Source organism: Rhea pennata, chromosome 11 (genome assembly GCF_028389875.1).
Source record: "Rhea pennata isolate bPtePen1 chromosome 11, bPtePen1.pri, whole genome shotgun sequence".
NCBI lineage: Eukaryota > Metazoa > Chordata > Aves > Rheiformes > Rheidae > Rhea > Rhea pennata.
Window position 1 is genome coordinate 22,770,908 of NC_084673.1, and position 22,217 is coordinate 22,793,124.

The window sequence follows — 22,217 nt, forward strand, 5'->3', positions numbered from 1 at the left end:
TCTTTCTCATTTCTCAAGGTTAAATTTAGCCCCATCTCCTGACCCATAAGCTTGATTACAATAGCTCATCATACCAGTCACAGAGATATCAATCATGATAACCCCTCTCTAAGCACTCTATAGCCTAATAAACTAGGATAATTTCCTATCAGCACTGGAACAAGTTGCCCAGAGAGGTTGTGGAGTCTCCTTCTCTGGAGATATTCAAAGCCTGCCTGGATGCAACCCTGTCTAATACACTCTAGGTGATCCTGCTTGAGCAGGGGAGTTGGACTAGAGGATCTCCAGTGGTCCCTTCCAACCTTACCAATTCTATGATTCTGTGATAATGATCTTTCATCCCTTCTTGCTGTCTATCTTTGTTTATAATCATCATTTAGCTGTAATCAGGCTTGACTGATCACCACACTAGGACGTAGAAACAGGATTGTCTCTAACAAGAGAGATCAACTGAAAAAAAATCTAGAATCAATGATAAGATGTCTAGAAAAAGTGGTAAAGGCCCAAAAGAGAGTACTGGAGAGGAGACACATTAATATGCTCAAATACACAAATATGCAAGGAAAGAGGCAACAGTCCTGGGTGGACTGGAGAAGAAGCCATGAATTTAAATAGTAGCTGGGAGCATAACATTAGACAATAGGGAAATCTTGACTAACAGTGAGATATGGGACACTGGACAGGTTTCTGGGTATAGGTGGCATCACCATGGTTGGTAGAACAGGTTGTGCACACGTCCATCTGCATTGGTTTAGTGATCTTGCCTTGGTGGCTGGGTTGAATGACTAGCTGAGATCCTTCAGGCCATAATTTTCTACTGCCTAATCCCTGGCTCGCCTCAGAAGGCAGTGCCTTTTTCCATGGCACTCTCCCACTTTACAGGGCTCTGTAGGGACAATTGCCAACTCTGAGCAATTTTCATTTTGCACAAATGGGGAAATTGAGGCCTAGGGAAGTAACTGCAGAGAAACAGAGGGTGGAGAAACCAGGTAATATTCTCTGGAGTTCACAACTCCTTGTCTCACTCTGTGAGCATTGGACCAGGCCTGTCTAATGCACACGAATGGACCTACCACCCAAGTGGCTTGGAGAGTGAACTGATCTGATCTCCTGGGAAAGCAGAAGCAGGGTTTGTAGTGAGAAGAAGTGCTGGCATTGCCTTATGCAAATGAATTTGTGTGCCAAATGTCCACCTGGGGAAGTCTGTAGTGTCTGTTCTTCCAGCTTTCCCCAGAAGGATTTGTAAATGGAGAGTAATATAACCTCAGGCATTAAAGAGGGAGAGGTAGGTGGGCTTTGAAATTGCTCAGCATGCAAAGCACCCAGATACTAGAAGTGTCAAACTTGGACATACTGCCTTTCCAAAATTCTCTGTCTTTACAAGGAAATGCACAGCACTCTGAGATAAAACATTCTTCTCTCCCATCCCCAAAGTCCATCATTTCCCCACAATCTGCAATGCTACCCACCTATCTTCCAAACATCACTTTTTTTCTACTAATTTTGGGACCCATAGGCTTCTCTCTCTTGACTGCCCACAACAATGCTGGATACAGCTCAGGAGACAGATCAGATGCAGCTTCAGGTGAGCATTCATCTTTTCAAGTCTGGCCTTGATTCGAAACTGAGCTTTTCTCAAGCTGAAGGAGGTTCAACTGGATCCAGCCTACTGTGCTGGGTCTTCTTAAAAGATCTCTGGAGCTAGTTCAGGTCAGGCCTTCACAGACACCTTGTTTATTGAGACAAGGTGGAGGAGAGATAAAGCAAAGAAGCAGATGACAGGAGTTTTGAACCCTGTCTTTCAAAGGCAGAACTGGTCAGGACTAGTATCTGGGAACCCCTCAGCAGCTAAAGCAGGAGACTCAGGGGTGGCTGTGCAGCTATTTGAACACACTGAGGCTCTGCCTGCACTCCCCTCAGGCTGTCTGAGAGGGGCTGGGACATTTTGCACAGTCTCAGGCATGAAACTGCAAGCAGCAGTCTAAGTAATCCCCAAGAAGTGGAGTAGATCCCAGTGAGGCAATTCAGCAACAGCCTTCCCACCTCTCTGCACTATAGCACTGGACAGTACTCACTGCCTTGGTACATGAGGTTGGAATTTCCTTGTCTTTACCATTCTTAAGTATTCTGCTCTCTTTCTTCTTTCTTTGCTTTCCCTTTTTCTTACCAAAATATCCTCCCACTTGAGTACCTATCACATAACCTTTCCAGTTCCACTGCAGCCATCTTCCCTGGCAGAGTAGGTAGGCCCAAACCTAAATTCTCAATTGCTACAGACATCTGGAGCTCTCTGGCTATTAGATAAGGATCTCATTTCAGGAATGCCCACATGGCTATGAGAAAGCAGGGCAGAGATCTGCATCCCCTTAGGAGACCACAAGAGTGTATGTAATCTCCAGTAAATATATGAGGCCAGTAGGTGCTCTAGACATCAACTCGAGGGATGTAGCTTAGGTGGTGCATGATCTCAGACAGATCAAAGGTGCTTTCAGCCTTTACAGTTCACTAACTCAACTTCTGCTTGCATCCAGCAATGGGGATGGGTGAAGAAGTCTGGAACAAGCAGTATTAAGGGATTGTCAAACAGTCTACAGCCTCCCTGAAGTTCTTTTGCTTGGAAGAGCAATGTCTGAAAACCAGTAAGCCTTGGAGGAGAAGCAGTGGGAGGTGGGAGAACACAGAACTTCCAGAAGGGCTAGAAAGTGGCAACAGGTTTCCCAGAGGTCTTGCTGAACATCATGAGCAGGCTGTAATGCCTACCTGATCTCAGCCTCATATACCATTCCTGCTAAGAGCATCTGTCTGATGAGAAAGGAGGACAAGGAGCAGAGGTAACAGGGGGGCTTGTGGCCTCCTCTTCTTGGCCTAGTTGAAGGACAGCCACTTACACTTAGCATGATCTCATCTACGTTGCCAAATCCTTTACTGTAACGGTGAGTTTATTGCCAAAAATCCATACCCCATCAATCACCACACTGCCTGCTCAGTGTAGAGTTTGGAAAGGAGAAGTGAAATGAAAGCACCGTAGAAGATACACATCTTCCTCCATAGAAACCCCATTAGTAAAACAGTTTTGAGGGATCTCACTGAGTCCATGAGCTCTTGTGCTGTGCTTGGGTGGCCAAAGTACTCTCAAGAGTAAGTCTGCATTACAGTAATCACTTTTTCTCAAGTACAGAGACATGAGCAATATTCTGATAGCTCTCTAGAGTACTTAAAAGGTAGACTGGTAACAGTGGGCAATAGTATATATGCAAATCCTGTTCTTGGCATTGACATGCTAATGAGAGATTGAATTGGGAACAAGGACAATTGGGTTTAGGTGGAAGAGAAAAGAATGTATTAAAATGGAATGGAAACCAAATGACAGAATTCTCCGGATATCTCATGACCTGGCTGTAAAATGAGAACAGCCTTGAGCTTCTTTCTTAAGTTTGAATATAAGCACTGTATAACCAGGGCCAACAACAGCTGCAATGCAGTGCCTAGCTGGAGTACAGCAGGCTTCCCAGCCCTGCAGCTAAAGGCACTACATGGCAGCACTCAACAGGTCCTACTGATCAGTCAGGTCAGGTCTCACTCACAAGATGCTTCACCTTGTGCCCCAATCAGGGCATCACCATGCGAGGACAGCTGTTGTTAATACTATGCTTAAAATACAACAAGAAGAAAACTCTTTTGTGCAGGAGACATTTCTCAGTGAAAGATCTGATGCTGCTGAATAAACTCCCTAGGAAGAAAGAGTTGCTGCAAAGTCCCTCCGCCCACCTCTGACTCCCAAAGCAAGCTGAACCATGGTGCCATTAGCAACACCCACAGACCAAGCCAGCCAAACCAACCCCCTGCCTAAGAGAGACCCCCTGACCCCCCTCCAGCCTGCCCTGCACTCCTGTCACTCTTGAGGAAGGCAAGAGCAGATAAACCATCTCTGACCAATACAAGGTGCAATATCAAATCTCTTCTGTTGACATAGGCAGTTTAAGGATCTGTTGAGAACAGAACGTAACTGCCAGTCCACATTCAACTCATTTTCCAGGCAGTGTCCATGTGAAGTTATAATATCTACTAGTTGAAGAGACACAGAGTCCAGCTTGCATCTTGGCACCTTACTCTCATTGATTTCAAATAGGAGTTAGGTGCCAAAACAGGAGCAAGAACTGAGTTGAGCTGCCTGACTTATGGCTGAAATACTTCAGCTTCCCTAAATCATTGCTCCTGCACCATCCAGTCTCCATCTATTTTAGGCACTAATTGTGTTCCCATATGTAACCTAAATGCTGGGAAAAGAATTGTCCAACAGTTTGGATGTAAAATCAGGGCTCAAAAGACCTGGCTTCTCATTTTCTTTTTTGTGTGCCAAAAAGAGACGGAAAACAAGGCTTAGATGAGCAGTCATCTAAGCTCTTTGGAAATGAGTTTCCTTCTGTCAATAAAGTTTGGAGAAGGATTTGCCAAGCAAACTTATGTGCAGTGCACCAAAATTACTATGTAAATTTCCATTTTTCTCTCTGCAGTTGAGTCCCTGGAGATCTTAAGAGAGGAAGGGAACAGATATGAATGTCACTTCCCACAACTGCTAGCCACAAACACTGTTCCATCCACAGCTCAGACACCAAGACTGCCTATCACAGGCTCCAGAGTGCTGCCTTTCTCCCACATTGGCTGCTTCAGTTTGGGTTCTTGAGTTGGGTTTGGATTTTTTTCTTTTTTTTTTTTCTTTTTTTTTTTTTTGAGAGCACAATTATTAGGGAAGCCCTTTAATTTTTCCGTTTTGGAAGAACCCCAAATAGGCTTCCCGGCAAAACTAATGTGCAGGCACTCGGCATTAAGCACTGAGTAATCCTGGAAGTACAGACCTGATGTCTCTACAGGCAGCAATAAACTTTTCAGCACAATATTGTAACCTCAATTCTTCCTCCTTTAATGGCTTTTCTCCATGCCATTAGCACTGCTGCAGAACTTTCGTGCATGGTGTATGTGTACAGACATACGCACAGACATCCAGAAGCAGATAGGGTCTTGGGAGTCAGGGTTCAGCTGCAGTCATTTCTATAGCTTCCTTGGATCAGGAATGCAGTCTTCGGGGTAAAACAGACACAGAAAAGTTGGCCAACATTTGGATGCTTCCTGCATTTATTCTCTGCAGGATACAATAGCAATGCACTAGTTTAGGAGCAGAGAAAGAGGACAGAGTTATCCAAAATTCCCTGTTTTGGTGCCAGTAGGGTCACATCTGGAGCAAGACTCTCCCTGAGAGAAGCTGACATATGGCTCAGACACCAACTGCACAGAAATCAGACTGGGCAAAGAAGGTCATGCAGAACATCATTACTTGGAGGCAGAATAGGATTTGAATTCACTAGACCCAAGCTATGTTCTGACATATACCGCCATGTCTTTACTCTTGATCCTTATACACCAAGAATTTCTTATATACCTCACACCCTGCCAGCAGGGGCGTCTGAACTTCCTGAGGCACGGTCTAGGGGGGAGCATAAAAGAGACAGGCAAGCTCCTAAAAAAGTGGAACATGGGTGGGCAACTTTCTTGTCTTTGGGGTAGAAGGGCAGCTCCTAAATAAAGAATCCATGGACATGAGTAAGCTCCCTGGCTCCCTGTAGGCCTTGAGAGTTGGGTATATGGTAGGTCCATGCAACAAGAGCTCCCAGCTTCTGTGGGCGGCTCTCCCTGACCAGGAAAATTTTGGGGAGGCAGACGTGAATAATTGGTATAACTTTAGGAAAACTAAAAAGAACTTGCTCTGACAATGGTAACAGAGCTCAGAGTACCAGACTGCTCATTCTCTTATGACATTGCTTTTGTGTTGGACCTGTGATGGCTTTTTCAGCTGCTGTTCTGGCTAGGCTACACTGAAGCTGTGACACAGTTGGGAAGAGGAGCATGTCAGCATGTTGCAATGACATACGGAGAAAGGCAGGACTTCATAGCCAGCACTTCCCATTTTTTGTCTTGGGTTGATTTTTAGCTTCCTGTCAAAGTGCAGTGTACTAGGAATAAGTAGGACTTCTGGAAATAGCAGTTGGTTGCCTCATCATGCTGCTTACAGCATCACTGTGGGAAGGGAGATTCTTGGGACTGCCTTCCCAATGGTGTGGCTACATCCTCCACTGCTTCAGGGAACTGCTCAAAGGAAGGAAACTGCACAAACACACATTTGTGGCAGAAAACTGTCCATAGGTGTTCATAAAGCTCTTATGATGATGTGGGTGAAACACAGTAGTTTAGCCAGAAGCAACATTAAAAAAACTTGTTTTTACCTCCCCTCCTCCTGCTCACATGCAGCAAGCTCATTCCAAGCAGAGGGATGAAGATGGGGGCTGCAAGGCCAGTTTCCAACCATAGCGTATGGGGACATTTAATCTGCCACACAGAGAAGAAACCAGCTCAATTCACCATCATAGTTTCTTCCTGCTCCACCTAACAGTGGTTAAGAGGGCTATAGAAGCAAAAGACTTAGGCCTTGGAGAGCACTTCGTCAACTCATCTGGCTCCTTTCAGTCAATTAAAAAGCACTACTGGTCAGCTTGGAGGAAGATCCAGCAATAGAACCAAGTGCAAATTAATGCAACTAGGAATGAGACTTTTTGCCACTCAGCTGGCTGAGCAGACTGGACCTGAAGCAGACTAAGCTGTGAAGAGTATGGGGCTGGTACAGGCTATGTTTTTCTTTAATTGCGTTACATTACATGAGAGAGGTAATGGGAAGAGTTCTATGAGCTGACCAGCGTTAACAAGTAGCCACAGGGAGACTGAAACTCTTAGCCTTCCTTAGCAAAAACAAGGACTTTGAGTGACACTTTTTGCCTCACTTTTTGAGTGGGGCTTTGTATCAGTGGTAGAAGCCTGGGAACCTGATGAGATCAGGGCCTGGGAGAGAGGACAGGCTCTGGCATGTGATGTTGCCTATTCCTGGCTGTGCCAAAGAGTGCGAAAGGCTTTCCACAAGCAACAGAGACAGCCTCTCCACATATGGATGTATTGAGAAGAACAAACTCTGTACCCTGATGCTCTCCATCCTGAGAGCAGCCAGAGACCAGTTTAATCTCCACTCCAGGCCACTGGTGCTCCCTGGAGTGCTTCTAGAGGGAGGGAGAGTAGCTGAGGGGATGTGGTCCAGCTGCCTGCTGAGGACGGTGGAGTCTCTGACGCTGGAACTCCATGTCCCAGGCAGTATCAGTTGGTTTTGTTTCTGAGTTCTTCTGCTTTGGGACAAAATCTAAACAGTAATACTCCCCAGAAAACAGACAGGGTTTTTCTGTCTTCTACTCCCACAAAAAATGATTTTTAAAAGAAAAAATGGCCATTTTTCTCCTGGAAGCAATTTCCAAGACTCACTGTCAACATTCAAGGCTATGTGAGATGGAAGATACTTGCAAAGTCTTCAAAACAAGGCTACAAAGCTAAAGTCTCCAAGTAGATATCTATATAGGGTCACCAAGGACATCATAGCTGTCAGCTAGGTCTTTGGACCAAAAGTTGTGTTATTCTCCATCTCCCCCACCCTCTGTAGGATCCAACCCCTTCATCTGGTCCTTAGATCACTGGTCTTCAGCCCTGGTAGCTGTAGCGAAGGAATAAGAGCCCTGGAAGTCCCAAGGCCACAGAGAAAGGGAATTATTCAGGGATAACTCAAAACTGCTCAATTGCAAGAACTAGAGTGCCTCCCTTTTCCGCACTGATGCCTGTAGATGAATTTAGACAATACAGGGTACTCACCTATATTAATCAAGAGTAACTCCTCAAGTGTTGCACAGTGTTGAATGTTCCCAGATTCCCCTTCCAAGACTGCTCCAATTCTGGGCTAAAGCAAAGCCTTACTTGAAGTCCTGGAATTTCAACTTTTCTCCAAAGTTTCAGACTGAAGATTTAGGAAGACTCTTTCTGGGACAGATAGATGAGAGGAGATGTTGTAGGATATTCAGTAGTCAGATATTCCAGTGATCCAGGAGTTGTACTAATGGAGTTCCCAGCTGAGATTATAGACAGAGTGAACTCAGCGCTGGGATATAGACAGCAGCTTCCTACAAGCACAGAGGTATGAGGCCGAGGATTCCTGTGGTGTGCTTACATCTTTGGTTTTAAATTATACTCAAGGATGGTACATCAATGTGTAACCCAAATCCTTACTGGAGGATTGCACCAAAGTGATGGGGAGAGTGTAGTTCCCTGGTCTCAAAGGGAACTTAGCAAGTGGGAAGGATGTGGTCAAGCAGGACATGATCTAACACATTCACATGTACACAGCATTAAGTGCATAAATATATCCTTTATAAACTAGGTCACATCAACAAGAGGCTGGCTGAGTGAAATGGGATGCTCTGGTGTGCTACATCAACATTAACATTAACTGAGTTGCTCGCCCCTCCCTCCAGAGTCCCTGTGGGCTTAGCTGCTTCTTCCTTTCACAAGCAAAACCACGAAGAAGAAGAAGAAGAAGAAGAAGAAGAAGAAGAAGAAGAAGAAGAAAAGGCCCGGGAAAGAGCTGCAGAGAGTTTGGCCCTCATGATAGGCACAGAGTAGTGATTTCCTGGAGTTGGAGCCAGCTGCCTAGGAGAGGAGATGAGGCTTTAGTGCCCTCAGATTTGTCAGCTGGAAGACATGAGGAGGAGGCAGCTGGTCCCAGAATCCTGGAGGGGAAAAGGAGCAGAGGAGGATTCCTAACCCCGCTCCACCTACCACAGCTAGATGGCTGTGGACTAGCAGGATGGAGGCAGGCGAAGAGAGAGGAGGCTGGTGGGCCAACTGTACTGCGGAGGCAGTGCTTAATATCTGTAGTGCTACATTACACACACCATGTACAAAACTTGAAATACATACCCTGGGTTACAACAGTCTTGTCTGGGCTCCTAGGCAGTTCTTTCAACAGTGCTTACCTCCCCAGTCCAGCTGCCAAACAGAAAGGTGTCCATTTTCCCACAGGCATCTCTCAGTGTAGTGGCCTCTCCTCTCCTTCTCCTCCCCACTCCCCACTTCAGCCCTCCTCAGCTGTCAGCCAAGGAGGCATCAGACCCAGATCCTCCCCCTGTTAGCCCACCATAACCTGGAGTCATTGCCCTGCCACCACCAGGGCTCAGCCTCAGCTCACCACCCGCGAGCACTGAGCTGACCATATGATTTGAGACAGGGAACACATCTAGAGAAAGTTGAGTGGCAATCACCTCAGTCATCCTGATGCTAGGCTATGCAGGTATTTGCCCACTCAGAGCCAGATCCAAAGTATGGACCTGCATTTCTCACCCCCTGTAGCTAGCTTCTGCAGCTGGGCTGTGTTTGCACAGAACTGCACACCAGCTTAGCCCCAGAAGCAGTTTAGACAGACCCTGAGACTGACTGCCCATGCCAATGGCAGGAAGGGAGGGGGTTTTTCTCCAGTCTAGAGCAAATAAATAAATAAGTCATCCCGAGAGCTCCCCAAAGGTGCCATTAAGGAGCAGAGAGTTAGTGATTAGTGGCAACAGGAAAGGGGAAAAAAAATATAAACAAAGAAGTCATCGTCTTGTCCGTGGGGAGAGCACTTCTAAAAATCCTTTAACAGGGCTCATTAAATATACATGCCTCAGTGGCTGGCTATACATCCTGATTAGCCCATGACTTCAGCTCCTGTAGTCCAGGGTGTTTCTGCTTTTCACCAAGGAAATGAAAGTAGACGGTCTATCCCAGCGGCCAGTGTGGCCATCTAGGCCCCTGAGCATTGGCACGGAGAGCTCATGAGTCCATGGAACCCCTCCTGACATTCCTACTGACAAGTACAGCACACTGAGTGCAGGTGCGAGCTGCCACTTTGCTGCAGGGTGCAAAATGGGGCCAACCTGGACAAGAAACAGAATGAAAGAGCAGGATGAGAAACCAGCCGGGAGCAAAGGTCTGCTTTCAGATGTTTTCTTCCTTTGAAGACACATCTCTGCCAGGCATAGTCTTGGCACAAGACTCAGAGGAAGTGAAACCTTCCAAAATATCCTGATGTAACCAGACCTGCTGGAGCACAGCTATATGGCTCACTAGGTGAGACACTGATGGGATGCTATGTAGGACTTCACTGCACAGGAGGGCCAGGAAGGCCAGATGATCAAGTTAAAATAGGTCTGCACACTCTACCTTCTGTCCTCCCTTTCTCTTCTAATGAAGAACATTTGGCTCAACCACTCATTCAATCAGAGGAATAGTCCAAGGCCTCTTCCTTTTCCCCCCTTCCTTTAATTATATTAATATTTTATTACTTTTCATTGGAAGAAATATGCAAATGAATGAGTGTGAGAAAGCCCTGGAGTCTTCCAATGTTAACAAAACAAGTAAACAAGGATTGCCCTTATGAATGATGTTAACACAATATACAAATGTTGTTCTACAGTCGATAACCTCATAGGAAACGCGGGTGGCGGAAGGCTCTGTTACTACATTATCTCAGATTGTCATTAAAAGGTTTCTGCTTTGTTAATTAGATTTTTTTCCTAAGCAGAATGAGAATTTCTTTCAAATATTACAAAAAGATTGGAGAAACATAGAACTGCATAGGACCTCACGGCTTAACCAAGCCTATTCTTAGCATCGCAAGAGATGTCACATAATCCCCAAGCACTTGTAAGGGGATAGGAATATTTGCAGTCATAACACTATAGTGACACCAAGGCTATAGACTCAGGAGGTGAAGCTGATTATAGCTTCATTGCCTCAGATAGCCTTAGTGTAGAAAGGAAATAAGCAGCTAAAGTACTTGAAACCACCACAAACAATGTCCTGACATCTCTGCTTGGCAAGGAAGATGAAACCAGGAGTCCCTGCATTATGGTCCTCTACTCTTTGAGCTAAAGGAGTGTATACCTCTGCAAACCTCATATCCAATTTGACTGTTAGCAGGAGGCAGAAGCTCAAATGGGAGATTTGGGAAGATGCAAGATCCAGAATAAGATTTCACTATAAAGTATACAACAAAAAATATCTGAATGAGAAAGAGTGTAATACTTATTTCTTTCAATTTTTATCTATTGGTCTCAAGACGAAACTTAAATAAAGACAAAATTCTAATGCAACACTAACCTTCTCAGTTCAGAGAAGTCAAAGTCCTAAAAGCACCACCTTTTTCCTAAAGTTGTTACAATTAAAATATTGTATATATGGAACCTACAATGAATTTACATAAAAGTACAGAAAAACAGAAGCATTGACACTAGAGAAGAGAGGAAAACAGTGACAGTGCCTGCTTGCCATAACATCAGGTTAACATTACTGAAAATGGGAGCTGTAGGTGCAAATTATCCTGTAAGACTGGGTCCCTTAAGAAAGTTTTCTGAATTTAATTCCACTGGCTATTCAGGGTGTAGGCAATTGGGGCTTATTAGGTCCTGCTGCACTAAACTATAAATTACAACATAGCCAACATTCTTCTATTGCAGTATTTCAAATTCGTTCTGGTTTCAGACATTCCTCGCTGAATCTGATGTATGAAAAGCAGGAATATCGCATGGGAAATCAGGCTTGTCTAAGAAGCAACAGCTGCACAGAGCAAACAAGATGCTCAGGTTCAACACGGCAATCTTGGGTGCACATGACCAAGCCAATATCTTCCCAGATTCAAGTCCCATGACTCACTCAATCACTTCCACAAACATCTCCCTTTGAAACGTCAGCCTGTTTTTCTCACTGTTCAGCCTGGTCTGGGCCAGTGGGTAGAGTAATTATGTTAATTCTGCCATCAAAATGATTAGCCATTCCATTTCAGCCAAGAAAATGCTGGAAATTGGCTCATGATTTATTCTGTACTCTTATTTCATCTCATCCTTTTAACACGGCACTTGGGTCTCCCTGCAGCTCGCTGGCCAATTAGTGGAATCAAAGGAGGCACATAGAAATGCAGGCCTAAAACGCAGCTCAGGTCCATGCATTGGCAGGATCTGGATGGATCAGTTCTCTGAGGGCCTGGGGAAATGACATCTCCATTCTCCTGGGGATCCTCTACCAGACTGGACTTTATCCCCTTCATGTTCAAGAAACCACCTCCTTGGGGACAGACAGTCCTTAAGTTCAAGAGTTTTCTCTGTATATTGGAGAATCTCTGAGCTCTGTCTGAAGATGAAAGAGATTGGTCTTTTACAACCTAAAAGAGTGATAAAATTGCAAGAATAGAAATCACATCTGCAGCTGGAGGCAACGAGTAGGAACTGAGACTGGAAGGGGCCAAACAGACTCTCATTCAATTCACCCCTGCTTCACCAGCAGTGCTGGATGGCTCACTATGACCAGAGTATTTTCTCTAATCTGGTTTTGTGTGCCTCCCTTCCCAGGAACTCTAGCACTTCCTTTGGAAATATTCTGTGGCCTGACACATCTCTCTGTCAAGACATCTCCCTAGGCATTTCATTTTAAATTAAAAGCCCTATTCTTCTTTGTTGCATTCCCTTTATGCCTTGACATTTCCTCTTCTTCTCTGCACAGGCATTTTACTTTGTAGCAAAACAAACAAGCAACTCCCTATGTTGCTCCCTATCCGTTCTAAGCACCACACATCTGGCCCTTTCACCTCACCCATGATTTTTTCCTGGTCTACTTAATTGTCACATTGATCCACTAAAACTTCAGACACTTCCCACAACTTAAAGCCTGGGAGCTCCATGAAGCATCTGGAGGGCACGTCAGGAGGGTCTCCCTAGAGCCGAACAGAGCCAAGCCATCATCTCTATCTGCTGTGCCCTTAACAAATCTCTCCAAATACATCCTACTGGCCAGCTGTGTCACCATATAACACAGTACACACACATGTGATCTGCTGTTCACAATACCTCTCACTCTCTCTTGTGACACAGCATTGTCCTCAAACACACTGTCTGCCTCTCCAACATAGCATCATACTAACCTGGCTACACAGAGCAGTGCTGACTTAAATCAGCCAGGGCAGAGCCTGGGCTGCTTGGGTCAGTGTGTCTGCCTGCAAAGACAGCCTGAGTCCCTTCCCTGCCTGCATAGGCAGGTTTCAGCATGGAACAAATTCATCCTCCCAAGAGGAGCTGAGCCACTATCATCCTGGAGCTGTTCTATCTCCTGCAAACCCATCTCAGGCCCATTTCTGCAAGCTGCTAAGTGGAAGTGACTCCCAAGTTCTCCTGGGGCAGCCTCCCCATTTATCTCAATGAGAGCAGTGACATCCTGGACTGTGATACATGAGGCATGCCATGTTCCTCTGCACTGTGACATCTCTGGGTTTTCTGCTTTGCTGCCTCTCCACGGTGCACTCCCATGAGATGCCCATCACTGCTGGGGGTGATGGCTTTTGCACTCAAGCCAGCAGGCAGCAATACTTTCTAGAAAAAAAATGCATTATTTGGACTTTCCTTAAAAAAAATGCAGACAAGTTTGGTGTCATTTGCTCATTTTGAACTTTCAAAGCTGTTCCTTTTTTAACTTAGGTTGATGAATACAGGATAGGCTACTGGCCTACTAGAGATAGATCAGTGTGAGTGCTAAGTTCAGCTCTGCCTGTCAAGTACAGGTTGTAGCTACACCAAACCGAAGTGCAAATCATCTTGCCTCAGCTGCAATAAGCCTGAATCTCTGCATGTGCAGTGAAGCTGCACCCAAAGAGCAACCATACATGGCCATCTGAAACTCTGGGCACTTTGATTTTTCCCAGTGGGAAGTTGGGAAGTTTGATTCATTAATTTCTAGACAGAGTGCTCAGCATCTGGCATCTGTTTCCACTCAGGAAGGTACACACAGACTCTGACTCTATAGCCAATAGAGCTCCTCAACCCCAAAAATGATCTGGGAGAGAAAGAATTATTATCATGGCTCTAGCTACCATGAAGCACAGAGCACCTCACAAAGGTGGTACTGCTGTGGCACTGAAGTCTCAGGCCAGGCAGCCTGATTAGTAGCATGTAAGGATTTTGGGATGGCTACAGGCCTGGGATTAGATGTCCCAAATCCCAGACTGGTGCTTTATCCATGAAACTAAGAGAAATATTGTCTTACCTCTCAACACCCAAAAGGTCTCTATGATATTCTGCTCCTCTTCCCCATCCATGCACTGGGCAAATTATCCAAATGGCATTTAAAGACAGTCAGGTTTTCAATAAGATCTCCTGAGTGGCAGCATGAGAGTCCTGGACTCTGAGAGAGGGTCAGAGTACAGCTGTTTTCTGTAACATTTACTTCACTATTACAGGTTTCCCCACCTTCATGAGCCCAAGTTTGAGATCCATCAGTAAATTAGCAGCAGTCTCTCTCTAAGTCATCCAACCCGAGCCACCAAAGGAGAATCCGGGCAGCATGATCTGAGAGTGACATGCCATTTGGAAGAATCAGTATCAGGGTTTAACTCAAGCCTTTCCAGGCTGTCAAAGCAAGCAGAGCCCTTGCACCAAACTGGAACCATACAGATACAAGTGATTTTTCAAACAGTCTTGCATATACAACCATGGGGCAGGGAGAGGAAGGGGTTTCCCCTGAAAAGTGTGAGGGATGGGAATTTGGGGGTTGAATGCCAGCACTCCTTTCCAATTAAAATACTACAGGAAGGAGAAAAGATGGAGAGAGAAACATTTCCCCCATGCTGCAGGCCTGAATTCCTCTGCCCAGCTACACCAGAGCCAAGGGCTATAAATTACCAGGAAGTGACTTTTCTCGTAAATGGTTTTAATTTTTTTTTTTTATGTTCGGAGAGGGAACTGCAAGATCTATAGCACAACAGATTGCTACTGGTTCTCCCACAGAGCTCTTGGGCATCTCTCAGTCCCTTTTTTTTTTTCCTACTTTCCCATTAATGGGCAGCCCTAAAGCAAACCAAGGAGGCTCATTGTCGGTCAAGATCATTCCCAAGCCCAAGACGGAGACGGACAGATGCAGCCAGTGCCCGGTAATTGCCTCTTCCATGTCATCGTTTCTCACTGGCAGGAAGAGGGAGGTAGTGAAGTCTTAACGGGAGACGCTGCTGCGCCAGCTGGGGCATCCCTGGTTTATTGGGGCTGCTGGCCTCTGACACTTCCTCCTGACTCAGTTCTTCCTTACATATATACTTTGCACTGAGGCGCACATGACCAGCATCCTGTAGAGATGGACATACAGATTATGAACAGACACTGTCTTATTGCACCCTTCTTTGATATAGAAATGCCTCTGCTGTTCCCATAGGCTGAGATGCCTCTTTTGCCTCTGTGGCACTGTCCCACCAAGCAATACAAGATCCCAGTGCCAAGCAGAGCAGGGGAGCAGAGCAGCCTCTTCTCCATTAACACCATGGAGATGGCTTGCACAGAGAAGCAGAGGCTGCAAAGCCTTGCAACATCTACTGCTATCTGGCCTCCCCAAGAATGTAGCCATCCCAAAAGTCAGCCCTGATGAACATCACCACCTCTTCTGGAGCAACACTCTGGAGGGGATACAGGTTTCTGGTGGGGAAGAGCTCACCTTATCCCTTGCCAAAAATCATTCACCTCATCTCTAGTAGTAACGTGTTCAACTGTGGGCCTTTGGAGTAAGACCAAAAAGCCTTGCACTCTCCTGTGCTGTATTCAGCCTCCACATTTTTTAATGTTCTGCATTTCCTCTATTTATGTCCTTACTTGCTGGCCTTCATCAGGGCATCCAAGCTTCCTGTCAGCGCACCAGCTAGCACAGGGCATGCTTGGGAAACTGCCCTCACACATGGGCTCTAGCTGAATATCACTTTATCCCAACACAAGCCCAAACTTACCCCTGGCTCCTCATCCTTTTTTTCCCTTTTTCTCGCTACATCCTGACATTACTCAATTTGGAGGGCCATCAGGAAAGTCATGGAGCTGGAACCATGACGTATAAGGAGATGTTGAAGAAAGAGGCTTTGTTACTCTGTAACAGAAAATTTCAGTGTGTGTGTGGGGGGGGGGGGGATGATCTAATTGCTGTCTTCAGCCACCCAGTGGGGCATTATAGACGAGATGGAGCCAGACTCCCAAAGATACACTGCAAAAGGACAGTGAGTATAAGCTGTAATGAGGGAGGCTCAGCTGAACAAGGGAAAGCTGGAGGGTGGCCTTCAGACTTCCAGGGGTCCTATCCTACCTAGATTTTTCACTGGTTTCTGTCATACTGTGAGACAGATTAGGGACTGGATCCAGATAAGAACTGACCTAACCAAAATACAGTTTATTGCTGAATCATGCCCTTTCACTGTCTCATTGCCTGAGCAGTGTAACAGCCGCTTAGAGGTGACACTGTACAGCTGGAGGTCAAGGCAAGGTTTTCAAGGAAAGGCAATAGTTTTTATTAGGACAGCTTCATGGAGCTTTATCAGAAGCAGACAGAAAAACTCGTATGACAAAGTACGAAGGATTCTTTGGAACAAGGAGCACTCTGAGGGATTTAGTGAAGGAAAGGCTGTATTAGGAGCAGCCTTGACACTAATGCCCTTTATCATTTCCAACAGTTCTGTTGCATTTGCAGACTGGATCACAAGAGGGAGCAATTGCTCTGTTTGTCATACTGAGCCACGGCTGGAAACCACAAAGCTGTCCTCAGGCCCTAGTTTCTTGAAGCCTAGCTCTGTAGATTTCTTTTTTGCCCAGGCCACTGTCCCAGTGGATACCTGCATATGAACAAATGTACCGCTCAAATTCAGCCTGTGGCTCCACCTCCCCTACACAAATAAGCATGTCCAGCCCTCTGCAGAGAATGGTCCTTTAGGACCATCCACATCAGCTGCCTTTCTGTGCCTGCATCCCATCTCTTTCCTGCAGGCTGTGGGTACCTTTGGGTTCTCGCAGTATCCCCACTCTTAGCAAAGGTATGCCACAAACAGCTCTACCTCCAAACTTGGGAGGTGCACAGAGCAACACAGCCAGGTCCCATACAGGGATGGAGCCCAGTGCCAGGCTAGGGAGCTGACTGCAGCACGGGCAGGATCACCCTCTTTCACTCCTCACAGCTCAGCCCTGCCACCTGAGCTGTGCCCTCCTTACACTCCACATTAAGCTCTTGCCTGAGACAATGCTGCCTTGTAACCTAGCACCAGCTTATTTTCCTCCCAGCTTTCTTTTCCATAAGAAGCCTCCAGGAAGCAGATGCTGTCTCAGAGCAGTACCCACAAGTTTCTCTATCCTCAGCTTTCTGATCTAAGATGGCCTACCATAAATGAACATGCTTTTGTGCTGCATGGGCTTAAGCACTTGGACTGGCTCATATCTTCATGTCCAAGTGTGCTAAAGCTTCCGAGGGTGCCTGAGATCCCAGCTGGGATATAAAACTTGGGAATCATATAACTCACAGTCCTGTATTTTGGGGTGTAGTTGCATCTCATAATTCTCCATGAACATTTGGGAAGATGAAGAGCTGCTCCATAGCTAAGGACTGCTTGATGGATGGCCTGCAAGCACCACAGCATAGAGGAGACAGTGAATCTGAGTCAAAAAATGAGAGGAAAGAAAATAACCACAGAGCTATACGTGAAGCTGGCAGCCCCACTGCATCTGCCTCATGGGAAAGATGGAGGTGGCAGAGCAATGAAGGAGGCAGGTAATGAAATGCCAACAGTGCCAAGAGTTGATAGTGCCAGGCCTGGGACTCAGCCAGAGCAGCTTGGCTGGTCTTAGTACTGTTGAACATCTGCAGACCCATCTCCATCTGCTCCAGGTACCCCTACAGCTTCCCAGGGGATGAGCACAGCATTGGTGGTCAGTCTGGCCCACAAATCCTCTCACTGGCAGTCCAGCTGGTAGAGGCATTGGGATTGCGAAGGACATAAAATGCTGAGAAGAGCAAAGTGCTTTCCCTACCTCCACTCCCAGCTGTCCAGGCTCATACGAGCCAATTTGCCATGCTTTCTTCAAAGAAAACCCTTCCTACTGTTATTGCCTGGCCCACACAGAGACCATATCTTCATTCTTGCCTCGCCCACCACCCTCCAGGCGAATTTGGTCCATGGAGGTAGTGTCTGGGGAAGGAATTAAAACCAAAGAAGATCTCCCTTTTTTAGCCAATGTGACACATCTTGAGAGGGTGAGGCAGCGAGACTGCAAAGTGTGCCAGGGAGATGCATTATTTATCTGGCCAAAATGAGGTTTAGCATGGCTTGTCCTAGGGAGCAACTGCAACTCATTCTGGTCAGAATTGTCCCAAGCAAAAGATTTTCATCAGAAAACAATGATTCATTTGAACTGAAACTATTCCGTTTCTCTAAATGCTCCTCAATAAAAACGTATTTGGAATTAGTTAAAATGTCCCACTTGTCAACATAGCTTTAGGACAGCTTTTCCTCCTGGAACTAGCTGTGAAGTTGATTGACACAAAAGTGACCTGTTTGGAGTGGGCAGTTCCATAATACTCATTTGGTCTCTCAGTTTCTGAAAGTGTTCATGCAGTTCAGGATGGAAAAACTGCTGAAGCTTGTGCTCAGGGAGAAATCCTTTCTCAGCAGCTTCAGCCATCAGATACCAGGCCAGCTACTTTCCTTACTCCATGTCCAAGCCAACAAGGCATGCCTGCATGAACCCTTTGCCGCTGGCTGAATACTGCACGGAAGTTCAGGGCCACCCAGCACAGAGCTAACAGTGCAAAGCCACAGCTGTATAAATATCTGGGAGTGCTGGCCATAACCCCTCCTCCGGGATACCTGGACCTCTCAGCATGTGTGCGGCAACCAAGAAAGAAGTACTTTAGCTTCACTTTCATCTCCTGTGGGCTCTAAAGAGGGAACGGCTCCATCTCCTCTCCCATAGAGTTGCAGCTGGGCTCGCAGTAAAGGTCTTGGTTTTTCAAGCAACCTTTGTGTTCATCCCTCCATGCATCCCCAGACCATCCACTTCCTGCAAACAGCTCTGGTCTTTCTGTAAGGAACAACATTGAGGTTCCACAACACAGGGTACACAGATGAAGAAGGCACAGGAGGATGCTCTGGAAAGCTGGAGAGTTGTAAGGAGGCAGATCTAATCCAAGTGAGACAGTCAAGGCGCTATTCACTCAGGCTGAAGGACTGGTCCCAAAGGGCTCACAGGCTGAACGGGCACAACTGGGAATCAGACAAAGAGGGAGCAGTTTGCCCAAAGTGGCTCATTGTTTATCAAGTGTCAGACAAGAAACAGGACCCAGAGTAACTCAGGGATCATATTATGGAAGGTTCATATACTCTGCCAAGCTGAAAATCCTCACAGTAACATGGCCAGGAAAGGCGTAAAGCTTATTGATGTATAAGGGATGCATTGAGGACAGTTGTTCATTCTCCACCTTGCCCTAGCCTATGGGATATCACTGTCCACAGTGCCCACAAAGCACCTCCTGAATCGCACTATCACCAGCCCAGAATGTCAAGGGAAAAAGTGTTCCTGCTGTGCCATTCATGAAAGTATGAAAGATTGGAGATGGTCTGCCTCCTAGGCCATTGGCCATGCCTGCAGGGTTAGCCAGCTCTGGAAGACAGGCTGTGATGACTTCAGCAGCTCACTTGATCCTACCACAATCTGTGCACCAAACTCCTTGGTCCCAGTCTGACTGGGGCCTGTGCCGATGGCTGATGTGGCTGGAATGGGGCCAAAGGGGACAAAACATGAGACGTACTTCTCGGGATTTGCTTGTCCTCATAGCATTTGTGTGGAATTGACTGACTTCAGAGCAACAATGGATTCCCCCAGCAGAAACCAGAAAAGCTCAGATAATACTTACAAGCAACAACTTTTCTTCACAAACAGTCTGTCTCTCATCCTTTTTTCTCTGTGATACCCTCTGCTTGGGATGAGAGATAAGTTGAATTTTCCCAAGTTGCCCTCAACCAGCAGGTGGAAAACTAAGCCAGATTTCCCCATTGTGGCATTGCAAACAGCGATGCCAACAAACATCATTAACATCCTCCCCTCCTCCCCTTCCTCCAAAGGAAAAAAGTCAAAGAATCCCATTTTCCTGGCTGGACTCTTCCATCTTCCCTGTCAGCTGCCCCAGGCTGGTCTGGTTGCTCATTCCAAGCATGTTTCTCATGGCCATCAGAGGAATGCAAAGCCTTAGGGTTTTCACAGAGACCAGCATGAGAGTTTTCTGAAAAGGGACAGCGGGTGATGTCAGCGGAAGTATATTTTTAACCCACATTCGAATGAAAAGGAAATAACCCAGAGGAAACACATCAAAAAAAGCCTCCTGACAATGAAAAGCCCAGCTCTGCTTTCAAGTTTTACTTTTCCCAGGACACTGACTCCCTCCTGCCCTAAGCCAACAGGGAAAAAAAGAGAGCAAAGGAGAGACAACTCTCCCCCACACACCACACCAAACAGGAAGCCTCAGCTATATAAAGATAGCGACTGCGTCAGGAGGTGGAGGGGCAGGACTTGGGATGTGCTAGGGCTCTGCAACATCCAGCAGGGCTGCTAGCTAGCTGGAGATATGCAGATTGCCTGGGCCATCCCGCACAGAGCAGGGCAGCTCTGATGCTATACAACATGACTCAACCTCCTTTCAAAGGGCTATGCTTTTGATATATGTCAGCCAGCAGAAAGATGTCTGCCTGCCTCCTCGTCCGCAGCAAGATGAAGTGGCAGAGTGGCCCAGTGCAATGAAGGTCCTCTTGTTGGGGATATTCCTGAATGGAAGAGCCCTTAAACATTTTCTTTTCTATGAAACAGCAAATAGAGCTTCCTGGGTCTACACCTGGGTCATACAACAAGATTCAGGAGAATAAACTGTCCAGCAATCAGATACCTATTTTCCCTTCACACGTCCAGCTTGGCAGGGCCAGCTGGTCTCATCCTCTCCAGGACAGTGTCCTTCCCCATCCCAGAAAGGGGATGTCATCAGGGAATTAATGCATCTGAGTAGGCACGAAGGAGCTCATTTCTCCACTGGCCTGACAGATGATCGATACACACAGGAAGCAGGTTTCCGTGCACCAGTTCATCAGCCTGACATGCAGGCAGCTTCCGAACCTCCACCCCCTTGCCTTCCCCTTCTCTGAAATGACCCATTCCCATCGAGGAGGCTGGAGAAGAGCCATTTGTTGAAGCTTCTACCAGAGATGCTCATTAACACCACTAAGTGTCCCATTTCTTGGAAGATATGTAGTTCCTAGGGGAAGAGAAAGGAGGGAGGGAGGGAAGGAAGGAAAGAAGGAAGTAAGCAAGGAAAACCCAACTGCTAGGAAGCTGGGGCAGCAGCTGTGAGACTGGCAGCCAGGAGGTAAAGAGCTTGGGTAACATGACACCTTCATTACCTGAAGAATAGCTTTCTCCCCAATCAGTTCCCATGGGAAGAACAGGCACACCTGGCCCATTACCTTCATGGCACCCTGTGCTGTGAGCTAGCGCAGACAGCTGATCCAGAAGAAAGTCATGACTTTTTTCCCACTCTTCTAGCTTTGAAGCAGATCTGCTCCCTGAACCGATTCATTACCTATCTACTGATATCCTGATGGATCACATGGGTACCCAAAGCAGAGCAAAGGCATGACTGAGACCAAGCAGCCGAGACTGAGGAGATGACCCAGTATGAAAATGTCGCTCATATAGACCATGGGAGCCCAGTGGCTCCAAGACCTTTCTTGCAATGGTGGATCCTTGCTCCCAATCTGAAGACCACTCTGTGCTGTGTCTAACTGTGATCTGAAAGTGACTGAGTCCTGGTTGACTGTGAGCTGGGCAATTCAAGTGGATGTGATCTCCCCATTGCACATTGCCTGCCCTGTGCGTAGGAAGCTGAGCACTGAGCGAGGCCAGCACCTACTGGGGGTCAGCTGAAGCCCTGGGGCCCCACTATCCTTGGGTGAGAAGGTAACATTTGCCCTCAAAGACTGAAGCAAAGCAGGTCAGCAGCCCCAGGTCCTGGTACTCCATGTGCTAGTCTGTCCCTGGGCCGAGCACTAACTGCCTTTTTTTTTTTTCTTCTTCTTTTTTTTTCTCAAGAGTTGAACTCCAGCCCAGAAGCTCTTCTCTAGAACCTGCATAGGAGATTTATTTTTAGGCCCCAAAGGCAGGAGGAAGGAGCAAGTAGAGTTTGGACTCAGCTTCAGGAAAGCAGGACTTAGCAAGGCAGGAAGGAGCTGGAGGGTGGATACAAGGAGCACTCCCCGCATGCAGTCACTATGGCTCCTTCCTCTACCACACACCACAGACTTCCCAGAAGCATCTACCCAAGGGGAAAGTGCTCACTTGGCTGAGGGTGCATGCAAGGATTTGTTTCTCTCATACTGCAGAGCAGTACTGTGCAGAATCAGGGATGTGACAGGAGAGGGCAGAGGTGCTGACAGGAGGACAGGAGAT